The sequence below is a fragment of the Nycticebus coucang genome, chromosome 9, assembly GCF_027406575.1.
Source record: "Nycticebus coucang isolate mNycCou1 chromosome 9, mNycCou1.pri, whole genome shotgun sequence".
Taxonomy (NCBI): domain Eukaryota; kingdom Metazoa; phylum Chordata; class Mammalia; order Primates; family Lorisidae; genus Nycticebus; species Nycticebus coucang.
Genome location: NC_069788.1, coordinates 53,884,649 through 53,899,159, shown reverse-complemented (window position 1 = coordinate 53,899,159; position 14,511 = coordinate 53,884,649).

The window sequence follows — 14,511 nt, the reverse complement described above, 5'->3', positions numbered from 1 at the left end:
AGAAGTTTGGGTGAATTGACTCAGGAGATTAACTTTTGAATTGAAATGTTGTCATTGAGTTATTCTAATTATTATTTGGAATATGGGTTGGTGCGGTCTTTGTTTTGAACTTTTATGTATAAAACTGTGATTTTAGAAATGGAAGAATGGAATGGTCTTGGAAAGACTACTCTCATTATTCTCCTTCTGACAAAGTTTGGTAGGCCTATCCCCATCTCTGCATATTGGCTGTCTGTAACAGGCTGCTCAACCCTCTTTGTCCAGTAACACGACAGAGTGTTGGCTCTTCTCCTTGCTGAGAGGTGGCAGCCATGGGATAGAGGGTGGGGGTGAGGTATGCACAGCCCTGAATTCGGAGGGTGTAAGGGGTGGGGTGCTGGCAGGGAGCCGGGAGATATACATGCAGAGCTGCTGGGCAGAGCCTGTAGACTGCCCCTGTCCTGTCAGAGTGAAGAAGGCATGAGCAGGAAAGCAAAATCGGCCCTAGGAATGGCTGTTGGACTTACGCAAGTTAACAAATGAATTTCATCTGGAAACTGGGGATGATGACCTCTTGTCCTATGACCAAGGTTATAGGAAAAACTGAATATAAATTTATAAAATGTGCCTGGCATAGAGTAAGTATTCGAAAAATAACTACCACTTCAATGATGGTGAGGTTGACTACTATTGGGCTACTACTGAGAACAGCAGGATATCTGAGTGGAGTGGCCCTAGATGGTCTCAGCTGGGATATAGTTGTCTCTAGACCACAGAACCCTAGGGGAGCTATGTGGTTCTGGAGTCAAACCCACCCACAGAGCCATCTCAGACAGGGGAGAGAGAGAGAAAGAGAATGTTTCCTGCCTACTAAAGTGAATCATTGGCCTGCCCAAGGATTGTTCACCACTGTGGAAAATCATTTCACCAAGGGCAATATTGCTCGTAGTATTTGAGCCACTAATGTAAAATACTGATTCAGTTTGTATTTTGTAACTACCATGTTCATGGGGATTCTATGTAGGTTGAAGCCCCTGAGTCCTTCATCATATCGTCTAGAACAATTGTACATATTGTTCTATGTCATGATTTATATTGTTTTATTATGAATTATTTTCCTTATATTACAGGTAGGAAATTATTTTATTGCTTTTTAGAAACAGCTTTATTGAGATATAAGTCATATAACATACAATTTTCTCATTTTAAAATCTGATTCAACAGTTTTTAAGTATATTCAGGGTTATGTATCCATCACCACAGTCAATTTTAGTATATTTTCATTCACCCCCAAAAGAAATCCTGATCTCCTTAGACTTCAATCTCATCCCCTCTCTGCATCTTCCAGCTCTAGGCAACCACTAAGCTACTTTCCATCTTTATGGGTTGGATGGATTTGCCTGCTCTGGATTTCAAACCAATAGAATCATACTAGGTATTGTCCTTTGATTCCTTTCACTTGACAAAATTACATTCCAAGATTCATCCATGTTGTAGCATGTCCTAGCACTTCATTCTTTTTTATTGCTGAATAATATTCCATTATACAGATATACTACATTTTACTTAGTCACTATTTATCAGTTGATGAATATTTGGGCTTTTCTACTTTTTTAGCGATCATGAATAATGCTGCTATCAATATTGGTTAATATGTTACGGTTCAAGTCCCCATTTTGGTGTAGATACTATTGTTTTTTGGAAAAAAACAAGTAACATATATTAGAAGATTTGTTTCCAATGATTTTTTTAAAGATAATGTAGGAGGCCTTACAAAAAATTTTTATTATAAAAAGGGGCCTTGGCCTTGGTGTGTGTCACACTTTATGGGGGTAAGACATGATTGCAAGAGGGACTTTACCTAACAATTGCAATCAGTATAACCTGGCTTATTGTACCCTCAATGAATCCCCAACAATAAAAAAAAAAAGGGGCCTTGGGTCTTCTGGGACTAAGTACTGTCATTTTAGTGGAAAGAAAACAAGACTTAACTTCAGAAATACCTGGATTTGAGCTCCAACTGTGCAACACATGGACAGTAATTTGGGGGAAGCTATCTATATACTCTGTGTCCCAACTTGCTCATCTGTAAAGCAGGAACAATAACATCTATGTCTCAGGACTTTTGAAAGAATTCATAAGATAATATGGGAAAACATCTAGCACACAAGTACTCAGCAAATATGGTTCTCTTTCTCCAGCCTCTTGATTTTGCATCTTCTCAGTGCCTTGCATAGAGTTTGGAGAGCTCATGCTAAATAAGTAACTATTGGATTTGAATTGGAAAGAACGCATAATCAGTCCAATTGCTGACCAGAGCAACTCTTCCAGGTAAAGGTTTCTGCTTTCTCCCATTGTGTGGAAAGGAATTTTTAATCTGCCCTAAAATTCATTCCTTTCAGTTTCCAAACATTCTTTGTGGGATACCTAGATTTGGTGATGGCCTCATGGTTCCCATGTCCCTTTCCTATGATACACACTAGGCTCTGTCCACCTGGCAGATGACAAGTGGGTTTTTGCTAAATACTCAGGAGTGGAAGACCGTCCTCCTCAGACCACGTATGTTTCCCTTCTCTGACTCTGCCCAGGTCCTGCTGTGTTTTTCTTAACTTGCAGCAATGACACATTTTGATGTGTCAGTATGTAAAAAGCATTGCTTTTTTTTTATTGTTAAATCATAGCTGTGTACATTAGTGTAATCAAGGGGTACAATGTGCTGGTTTCATATACAATCTGAAATATTCTCATCAAACTGTTCGACGTAGCCTTCATGGCATTTTCTTAGTTATTGTATGTAGACATTTGTATTCTGCCTTTAGTAAGTTTCACCTGTACCCATTCTAAGATGCACCGTAGGTGTGGCCCCACCCATTACCCTCCCTCCACCCTAACCTCCCCCTCCCTTCCCCTTCCTTGGCCCTTTCCCAGTAGTCTTGTGCTATAGTTGGGTTATAGCCTTCATGTGAAAGCTATAAATTAGCTTCATAGTAGGGCTGAGTACATTGGATATTTTTTCTTCCATTCTTGACAGACGCATGATCTACAAACACATGAAAAAAAGGTCATCATCCTTAATCATCAGAGAAATGCAAATCAAAACTACTTGAGATATCACCTAACCCCAGTAAGAGTAGCCCACATAACAAAATCCCCAAACCAGAGATGTTGGCGTGGATGTGGAGAAAAGGGCACACTTCTACACTGCTGGTGGGAATGCACACTAACACGTTCCTTCTGGAATGATGTTTGGAGAATACTTAGAGACTTAAAAATAGACCAGCCGTTCGATCCTATAATTCCTTTACTAGGTATATACCCAGAAGACCAAAAGTCACAATAAAACAAAGACATCTGTACCATAATGTTTATTGCATCCCAATTCATAATTGCTAAGTCATGGAAGAAGCCCAAGTGCCCATCGACCCAAAAATGGACTAGCAAATTGTGGTACATGTATACCATGGAATATTATGCAGCCTTAAAGAAATATTATGCAGCCTTTACCTCTTTCATGTTTACATGGATGGAGCTGGAACATATTCTTCTAAGCATTGCTTTTTATTGCCAAAAAAGGGGAACAAACCAGGTGCCCATACTCCATTCCCATCCCTACCCTGCCTAAGGCTGACATGGGATGGACATGGGTCAGAGATGCAATGAACATGCTCCTTGCACTCGCTACATGAGTGTGGTATTAAAGTGGAACACTTAATAGTTTGTTTTTAGTTCACATTTCAGTGTATCACACATGAAAACAACTCAGTCAAAAAAATTCCATTTGACCATCTGCAAACATGGAAAAGCTTCGGTTGGAGTGACTATTATAAGGATCTGAGCACTTTGGAATTGGGACTGCTTAGTTTTCTTTAGCATGACCAAGCTTTTAGGAAATTATCCTCATCCATACTCAAATTGAATCCTGGAAGTAAGAAGTACAAACTCTGTCTGCTCCAATTCAGCCAACAAAATTGAGCCACTCCACTAGAAAGGCCCATCTTTCTTCCCAGCACATAGGCCGATAAGGTAACTCTAAACCTCCTTCCCTAAATGACTGGATCAGGAATGGACATCTGATACATAGGCAACCAGTTAGGTTTTTCCAAATTATTTGGAAAAGTAAAAAAGAACTAGTTCAGGGGTTGGCAAACCATGGTTCATGGGCCAAATCTGGTGACGCCTGCTTGTTTACATATTGTCTGTGATTGTCCATGGTTTCCACAGAGATTTTATGGGTCCAGAAAGCCTAAAATATTTCCTATCTGGCCATTTACAGACAAAACTTTCCAACCCCTGAGCAAGAAGTTCACAGAGACTTGGAAGCTGAGACCATTTGGAGGCAGGAGTCCATGTGCATTTAGAACAGAGGAAACTGTACACTTGTGTGTATGTGTGTGTGTGTGTGTGTGAGAGAGAGAAAGAGAGAGAGAGAGAGAGAGAATAAAGCAAAAGTTGTCAGATAAAGCAGACAAGCAGCTCAGAGAATGGACAGAAAGGGCTGAACAACCTTCCAGAGTCCATGAGATACATGATCTTGCTTGTGCTTCAGATCTGTAACAGTCTCATGTATTATTGCAATAAACCCTTTTTAAGTAAACAAATTTGAATGTGTTTCTGGTTTTGTTTTCTTTTTTTTTTTGGTTGTTGTTTTTTGAACAAATATATCCTGACTGAATCAGCCATAGGGGCTGTTATTTGGCTGCCGTAAGTATGAACTAATTAATGTCTCTGGCTGGGCCCTTGCTGTCTCTCTTGATGAGTCCCAGATAAAGTTAAGCTTAGAAAGCAATAGTAGGCAATAAAAGGTGTTTGTTTATACAGACCTTTGGCTCTTAACCCATGGATCCTCTGATTTTAGTTAGCTGTGTTGGTCCACATTTGAGTGAAAAGGGCCACTTTTGTCCTCTAACCTAAAAGGGCTGAACAAAGCAGACTAGTACCCTTTCTTCACAGGCAGCAGCAAGAGTTCAAGAGGGACTTTAGCAGAGGCTGCCTCTGGCCTCCCCAACCCTGCCTTCATCTGGTGGAGAGTGTACAGAGTGTGGAAACTGAAGAATAAACTAAAAGGAACACGGGAAAATGGGTGTTATTATTAGTTGGCTGAAGTGCCATGATAATGGTATCTCTGACTTCATGCTTTGCTTCTTTTCCAAAGATAAAGGTGAGAGGTTAAAAACCCAAAAGATGAGAGAGAGATCATTCTGAGAAGCGAGACGAAAGGAAAATGGAGTCTTGGTTCTGTATGGGCAACATGGTCTTTATTCCACCTGGGTGCAGGTGGGGTGAAATCAGAAAGGAATTTCACATTTGGGTAATGGTGGATGGAGATTTAAAGGATCAGAGGGGCAGGGATTGGTACATTCATTATTTCCTGGGTGGGTATGCATTCGATTCTTTCTGTGTGGGTCAGTACATTCAACCCTATCAAAAGGTATGTTCTCATGGTCACTGTGCCTGGGCAATGTATCACAACCTTCATTTATATCACACACTATAGAAAAAAAACATGTACAAACCATGTACAACTGTACAAAGTACTAAAGTGACAAAGCTATATAGACAGTAAATGGAAAGGTGGTCCAATAGCTAACACACTGATGAGAATAATTAAAATGATTACACCCTTCCTTTCTCTCAAAACCAGGAGCATGAAAAGAAAATTTTGGAAAATGTTGAAATTATGAAAAACATAAAAATTCAAAAATATGATCATAAGGAAAGTTAAAAGATAAGTGACAAACTGGGAAAGATATTTGCAATTTATATTACAGACACTGGCTTTGCTATTATTTATTTAACTGAATAGTTAGGGTTACTATTTTCTTTATCCTAGTGAAGTAACTTACCTTTCATCTTTGAAGAAATCACTATTAGTTTTCAAACTAATCACTAAAATGTTCAGGTATGATTTCATATCTGGCAGGAAGCTGCAAATGACTGGCAGAGGCCAGGTTGTAAAAGAAAGATTTAAATTGTCATTGGGGAGGGATTATCATGAGAGCTTAAGGTTAAAATGAGGGACTGAGCAGATGTGGAAAGCCCTCCGTCCTATCCTAATATCTAACATTGAAAGTCCAGAGCCACAAAGGGGTTCTCCTATCCATGTACATGTACAAGAAAAAAACGTCCTCCTTGGGCTGGAGATTTTAAGAGGGAGGCATGGGATTCTCATGAAGATGGGTCACAACAAAAATGATAAAGCAACAAGGAACCCCACTACTAATGACAAGCAAGCAACCTGAAGGGAACTTAAAGATGCTAAAAATATGTAAATATTAAAAAGGAATCCATAAGACAAAAACAGGAATTTATTTTTTAAAAACAGGCATTTTTTTCTCACAGTCAGAAATATCACTGTGATGGATAAAAGGCAGCTGAACATTTTTTACAATGTCTTGCTTTGATTAACATAACCTGGGCTGGCCTTGCAATCTGTTTTGGCAAATAGAATGTGGCAACGGTGATAATTGTATAAGGCGGGGCCATAAGGTATCTGCAGCTTCTGTGTCTCTTAGAATGTTCTTTCTTGGAACTGTTAAAGAAAAAACATTCAATGACATGATAAGAAAGACTTTATTCAAAGTTGGGGGTAGTGGGCTATGTACGATAGTTATAGGAATCAGAGGAATTTATAGCCAAGAAGTAGTGTGTGTGTGTGCCTGGGGCAAGGATGGTGGTGGTGCGGTCGATAAATGAAAAATTTCTAAGAGGAAACATCAAAGGTAAGGGAGATTCTGGCTGAATTGACCTAACAAGATGCTTGCTGAAGACAGACCAGGGTGATCAGATACCACCTAGGGGATGGTGGAGAATGAAGATCCCTGTCAGATATCAAGGGTGATTTAGATATTCAGGTTGGAAGCGGAAAGATTTTGCTAAACTGACTTAGTAGAGTCCTTGCTGAAACTGGATTTTTTTAGAAGTACACAGACAGGCTCTGAAAGTTCAGGAGCTTACCAAAGTTTAGTCAAGCAAAGAATCTGTCAGAATCCAGCTGCCATACTACGAGAAGCCCAAGTGAGCCACATGGAGGGGAACTGAGGTATTTTGACAGATGGCTGCAGCTGCGATCCTGGCGGACAGCACCAACTGCCAGCCATGCATGGGAGGCCATTCTTGGACCATTTCAGTCCACTCAAGGCAATGCCATAAGCAGCAGAGATAAGCCTCCCCTGCTGAACCCAGGCTAAATTACAGCATTGTGAGCAAGTATATGACTGCTGTTCTCTAAGTTTTGAAGCAGTCTGTCACATAGGAATCAATAACAGCAACAGCAGCCATTTGTAGAAGACACGGTTCAGATAAAAAAAAATGGCACATACCTCCATTGCCAAGTTTCATTAGGGTGAGCTCCAAGGCGTTTGTTGGAAGGGAGCTTCTGTGTCTCTTAGAACGCCATTCAGGCGTGTTGGAAGGGAGCCACAGATGGAACAGAGAGCATGACACACGCAATATTGAGGAGAGAAATATCTGGCCACAAGCAGCCAGAGCTGAGAATCAGTGCTAAGTCATCCAGTACAAGGGGGAAAAAGTTTCAGTGACTGCTGTTTCATAACAGGAAAGTTTGCCATTTTAAGAATTAACTTGGATTTGGTGCTTTATTAATTAAAACTTCACTTGTATCATATGTTCATTGGCCAAAAAAAAAAAAAAAATCTATTAAATTAAAGGTCTTTGCAGAGAATTCACTAGTAGGTAAATCACATCCACTATATTTGCTTCTTGTGGTTACTCTTCCTTGAGATGCTAGCTCCTAGGCTGAATTCTCCTGACGATTTCTTTACTGCATGTCCTAGTTCTTTAGAGATTTATAAAGTCTGTTAAACAGCTCTGCTCATTCATTAGCAACTTCAATTGACAAACCTCAAGACATCTATTTCGGTTTGACACCAACTATCTGCTGGCAGCCACTGTCCCAGACTACCCTCGAAAGTTTCCTGGCACTGGGTGGGCAGTTGACAAATATTTAGATAATTAAGCCAAATTGGCTCTTGAATGAATATAATGTGAGTTCCCAGGGGTTTGAAGGGCTTTTAGGGGGCCATGTTTTACTTGTGGACAAGCTAGCAGTAAAGTGGATGTTTTAAACAATTCTCTGAATCCACACCACTTATGAGAAAGGGTTAACCCTGCTCTACTTAATTTTTGCCCTTAGAAAGTTGAGAATAACTATTGATAGAATGAAGTAGAATTGGTTTTTGGCAATGTTCACTTTTTTTTTTTTTTTACATTTTTAACCTTTTAACAGCTTTACTGAAGTATAATTTATATAACATACTCACTTTAAATATAATTTGATGAATTTCAGTAAATTTATACAGTTGTGCAAACATCACCACCACCTAGTTTTTTAGACACTTCCATCATCTCCAAAAGCTCCTTCCTGTTTTTGGTCAAACTCTACTCCCTCTTGGTCCCAGGCAACCACTGATCTGCTTTCTGTCTTTAGTGTTTTGCCTTTTCTAGAAATTTCATATAAATATAATCATACAGTAGATCTCTTTAAGTCTGGCTTCTTGGGAAAATATTTCTGCTCATTTTTGGATACTTCTTTTATATTTTGTCTTGTCTGGTCAGATTCACTAGCCGATAACAGGAACATGGTCACGGGAAGTAGCATGGAAACTAGAGATCAGAGTTACAATCCTGGGTCTGTCACTCTCTCCCTGTTTCCCCATCAGGAACATTAGTATTATGCCCTAACTCTATCTTGCTAAGGGCTTTCAACACTCCCTTTAAAACAGGAAGCTCAGGGTGGCACCTGTGGCCCAAGGAGTAGGGCGCCAGCCCTATATGCCGGAGGTGGCAGGTTCTAAACCTGTCCCTGGCCAAAACTACAACAGCAACAACAACAAAACCAGGAAGCTCAGCTGAAAGTTTAGTAATAACTGAAAAATCCTATAAAACCCCAGCTCCCCCTTGTAAGTACTCCCCTTACCAGGTGTTGGCTCTTGTGAAATCGGCTTGTGTTAAGGACTCTCCCTCTCCTACCGAAAGCCCCTTATAAAAGGTTTCCACCCCCTGCTTCTAGGGGTGGAGAGACTTTAAGGTGTGAGCCCCCTCTAGGCTCGGCTAATAAATAAAGCAACCCTGTTTAATTTGGACTCAGTGTACTCTATTCCACTCGCTTTGGGTATAACATGAGGATCATCGTGCTGACTCAGTCTACCTTAGAGGCAGAACTCAACATTCAGGAGCTATGCCAGGTATGACTATACCAGCTGGGACATTACTGAAGTAGTTCCCTACCAGTTGTTAAAGCCACTGTCCAGGGCACCCCCATGTCACCTCTTCCCCATCCCAGCAAACTTGGCCTCTCCATCAGGACCCTGTAGACCTTTCCACAATCTGGCCAAGAAAAAAAAGAAGATGCAGCCTCCAACACCTCCCTTATGGTCCTCCTCCATCCTTCTCCACAGTTAGTGTCCTTTCCGACTGTTCACTACCACTCCATACCTGATGTTCAACGTTAGGACTGGAACCTCTGCTTACAGAAGGCAGTTGAGATGGAATAAGAAAGTGGAGGTGAGGGGAATTTGGAGTTGGGCCTTTGGAAGAAAAAGGGCTATATTCAGACTAGAACCAATATGCTAAAATGTATTAGGGAAAAACAAAAGTCCTACTTTTAAGTTTTAAAAAAGAAGGGCACATAAATAAAGTGGGGGAACCTAGTGGGTAAGCCAGTTAGAGATCTAGGTAATAACCAACTAATTACAAGCTCTCTGTAAGCTACAAATAATAAGGCAGAACATTCACCAAGAGGTGAGTGACAGACAAATATTTACTTACCTGAGAAACCTGGCCAGGGGCCCATGAGCTGAGCATGAATGAATGCATGGCTCAAAGTTCAGAGCATGGAAGGAAACTGATCAACCTATCAATGGTTGCAAACACAGCTGAGTCTGGCCTCAGGTGTAATGAAGTGGTGCAAAGAACCTGTTACACCCTCTGTCCAATCAGACTCAACTGGAATAATGAGTTTAGGTCCTCAGCAGAGGACTCTGATGGCCGGAAATCTACCAGAGCGACTTGGGGACCAGTTGGTGCTGTTAAGGACCCCTTGTGTATTTAATCAAGGGGGATGAGGGCGATAAGAGGGCGATAAGAGGCAGAGAAATCTGGCAAGATAAATCTACTTGCCTTTCTCTAAATGGAAAACTCCAGTTAAATTGTTATCTATTCTTAAATATCTGGAAGTCTTTGAAATTGGAGAGGCTACAACCTTGGTCTGTGTGGCTTTAGAGGGCTTAAGTTGGAGCTCCGTGTGGATGTACAAGAGGCAGATTTGACTGAAAGCAATTTTCCCCCAGTCAGTTCTCCACAGGTGAAGAAAAAGGAGGGATTTTATTGCTTGGCATTTAGGTCAGAGGCTGGACAGACCACTGTCAGGGATAATTAGAGGGGCGTTCCTATGGCGGGCATGTTAAGAAGGATAGCTTGCTTCCCTCTCCTTGATTTCCACAAAGGGGAGATATTTCTACTGCAGACTCCTAAAGGAGAAATATAAAAGAAATAGTTCCTATTTCTGTCCAGATGCACATATATCTCTTCTCACCTGCCCACTGGTGAATTAATGACTTTTCTAATTAGTGAATTTAGAAAAGGGGCTGTATTATTCTGTTTGAACTGCCATAACAAAATATCACAGACTGCACCACTTAAACAACAGAAATTTGTTTATTTATGAAGGTTAAAATGATCAAGGTATAATTGCGGTTGGTTTCTGGTGAGGCATCTCTTCCTGGATTGCAGACAGCTGTCTTCTCCCTGTGAACTCTCGTGTGTTTTCAGCTGGTAGGGAGACAGACCTCTGGTGTCTCTTCTTCGTCTTATAAAGACTTGAATCCCATCAGATTAGGGACCCACCTTTATGATCTTATTTAACCTTAATTACCTCCCTAAGAGCCTATCTTCATTTTTTTATTATTATTATTTTTTTACTGTAGGGGATTCATTGAGGGTACAATAAGCCAGGTTACACTGATTGCATTTGTTAGGTGAAGTCCCTCTTGCAATCAAGTCTTGCCCCCCAGAAGGTGTGGCACACACCAAGGCCCCACCCCTCTCCCTCCTTCCCTCTCTCTGCTTTTCCTTTCCCCTATGACCTTAATTGTCATTAATTGGCCTCATATCAAAATTGAGTACATAGGATTCATGCTTCTCCATTCTTGTGATGCTTTACTAAGAATAACCCTAAGAGCCCTATCTTCAAACAGTCACACCTGGGCTTAGGGCTGTACCATGAATGTGAGGGGACTCAGTTCATAACAGGGACCATTATGACGGTACAGATCGGCCTGCTTACACGGAGGATGCACTGACCTCTTCCTCACTACATGATCCACTTAGCAGGGCAGGCTCTGCCTGTGTGTGGGAGCTTGTGGCTTCCCAGACCTTCCTGTGGCAGGGGGTACATTTCATTTGGAAATCAGAAAATAACAGGAAGCCTATTGTGCCCTCATCTTTGACATTTTCCACTTTAGTTTGATTAGTAATATGCCTGGTACTTTTTTTTGATTATTATTATTTTTGTTGTTGTTGGGGGATTCATTGAGTGTACAATAAACCAGGTTACACTGATCGCATTTGTTAGGCAAAGTCCCTCTTGCAATCATATGGCTGGGATTTTGATTCACTCACTTAACCATGTCTTACATCTTGGTTGTGGAAAAAAGGGAGTGTTACTTAATGGATTTCTAAAACAAACAGAGGAGAAAGCTAGACCTCCTTCTCAGATCACACCCCATTTTAGTCCTGTGTTACTTCCTCTGTGTTTGGATAGAAGCCCCAAAGAGCTAGGCTTTTTGATCCAAGATAAATTTATGCTTGGGATAAAGGTGTTGGCCATGGGTCACTTCGCCATTCTTTTTACAGCTAGAATGTGTTTAGCATCCAGATTTGCCAAATGTCTATCAAGGAAATATTAGTCCAGGTGGTGCTGGCCAAACAGTGTGACATCTCTCTAGGTAAATATTGACCTGTTTCTGAGCTTTCTGAAAAGCAAACAGCAGTTGCTGATAGCCTCATGAAATGCTTTCTGTTCAACATAATTGCAAGAAAGAAATGAACCCTTGTTTTTTCTGTTTATTTGAGGGATTTAAGTAAGTCTCGCTCTATCCATAAAAGTATGGTTAAGCTCCGAGAAAAATATTAACTTTCTTCTGAAAAGAAGCTCACCATTTGGCATACTTCACTCAAATGAAATGTATTTATTCTTGGAAAAAATAAAAGTTTAAATTAGGTGCAAAAGGTCAGAAATCTAGGATCCTCTTGTGCATATCCCAACTGCTTCCTTTCCTCAGAAGTGCTTCCCACCTCCTGTCAGTCAGGAGGAGTCCCACTCCTCCTCAAGCAGGAGACCTGAGCCCCGACTGTGTGCTTAGAGCTGGCTGTAGGTATTCACAGACATACACACAAGCCATGCTCTCAGCTACTTGCCTTTCTCTAAATGGAAGGACAGTTACCCAAATGCCTTGGCTGGCATTTCAGTGTGCACTAGGAGCCATCAGAGGCTACATAGGGCGTTGCAGCCAAAGGACTACTGATTTGAATGAGGGAGAAACTGGAAAAAACATAACCCAATGAGACCCTGCTGATTTTCACCCTCCACCACCAGGCTTTGAAGAATAGTTTGTTTTGTTTAATTCTTTAAAAGATCTTTCAGAAGATACAGTCCCTATAGTTCTTTGTTGTTCTCCTGACTTGCCTACATGGCACATTGCCAAGCCTGGACAATTGGAAGCAAATGATATGAGTCATTTCCCACCCCACCCCCCTTCTAGCTTCCCATAAATATAAAGAAGAGGACACAAGATAGCTAGTCAAGAATCCTGGGTCACCTTAAGCACCTCATTTCTCTGGGTTGCCTCTTCTTCAACAATGCTATATCAGTGTTTCCCAAATTTTATGGATGATTAGAATCTCCTGATTAACTTTTAAAAATACAGATGCTGAGGCAGGGCACTGTGGCTCACATAATACTAGCACTCTGGGAGGCTGACGTGGGTGGATTGCTGGAGTTCAGGAGTTTGAGACCAGCCTGAGCAAGAGTGAGACCCATTGTGGTGGGTACCTGTAGTCCCAGCTACTTGGGAGGCGGAGACAAGAGAATTGCTTGAGCCCAAGAGTTTGAGGTTGCTGTGAGCTATGACTCCATGGCACTCTACCAAGGGTGACAGAGTGAGAGTCTATCTCAAAAAATAAAATAAAATGCAGACTCCAGACCCTTGCTCTGGGGATTTTAATCCATTAAGTCTTGGATAGGAATCAAGAATCTTTATATTTTGAGTACCTCTTGGTCTCAAAAACCCTTTCCAAATATGGTGAAGGAAGTTGTAGGTGGATATTTTCAATTTAGCAGGCTAGTTACTGTCAGTCCAACTTTCTCCCACCCTCACCCATTCAGAGGACCTGTGTGGAGGACCAGCTCTTTCTTAGCAGGGGCTTTGCAATTAACAGCAATCAAACAGCAAATTAAATGTCCAGATTAAATTAAATGTCCAGTAACTTTGTACTTTGTACTTATTCTTTCTTTTGTACTTATTCTTTCTTTTTTTTTTTTTTGTAGAGACAGAGTCTCACTTTATGGCCCTCTGTAGAGTGCTGTGGCCTCACACAGCTCACAGCAACCTCCAACTCCTGGGCTTAAGCGATTCTCTTGCCTCAGCCTCCAGAGTAGCTGAGACTACAGGTGCCCGCGACAACGCCCGGCTATTTTTTGGTTGTAGTTTGGCTGGGGCCAGGCTTGAACCCGCCACCCTCGGTATATGGGGCCGGTGCCTTACCGACTGAGCCACAGGCGCCGCCCAGTACTTATTCTTTCTTGTACTGTAATTTACCAGGTGGTTTTATTCTTCTTCACATTTTGCAAGAAATGTTTTTTTTTTCTATAATAGCATTTCTGAAATTCAAGGAGTGACAAGGATGAGATAGCATCATGCACATATTATTTTGCATGCTTTCATAAGCATGTGGGACAAATTTCATAGATTGCTCTCTTCTCCTTTGTTTTGTCTTCAGACTCAGGCTTCTATTCCATTCTCAAAAAGAATACCATGTGGTAGAAGAAGAACTTTATAATGTTGAAAAAGAAAAGGAAGGAAGGAGACAGCATCAGTGAGATATAGCAGAAAAAATGCACAATAGAATCAGATTTCAGATATGGAGAATTAAGAATAGTAATTAATTTAAATGTTTAAATAAATAGAAGAACAGATGGAAATATGAAGAAAGAACAAGAAATTATGAGATGTGCTTAAGCATGTATATAATATATATGCATTTTATTTGAGACAGAGTTTCACTATGTCACCTTCGGTAGAGTGCCATGGTGTCACAGCTCACATCAACCTCAAACTGGACTACTGGTGCCTGCCACAATGCCCGTCTATTTTTTGTTGATGTTGTTGTTGTAGTTATTGTTTGGCAGGCCCAGGCTGGGTTCTAGCTGCTGAGCTACAGGTGCTGAGCCACTAAGGCATATTTCTAAAAGGAAAAAATAGATGATGTTAAAAACATAAATGATGACTTTAACAA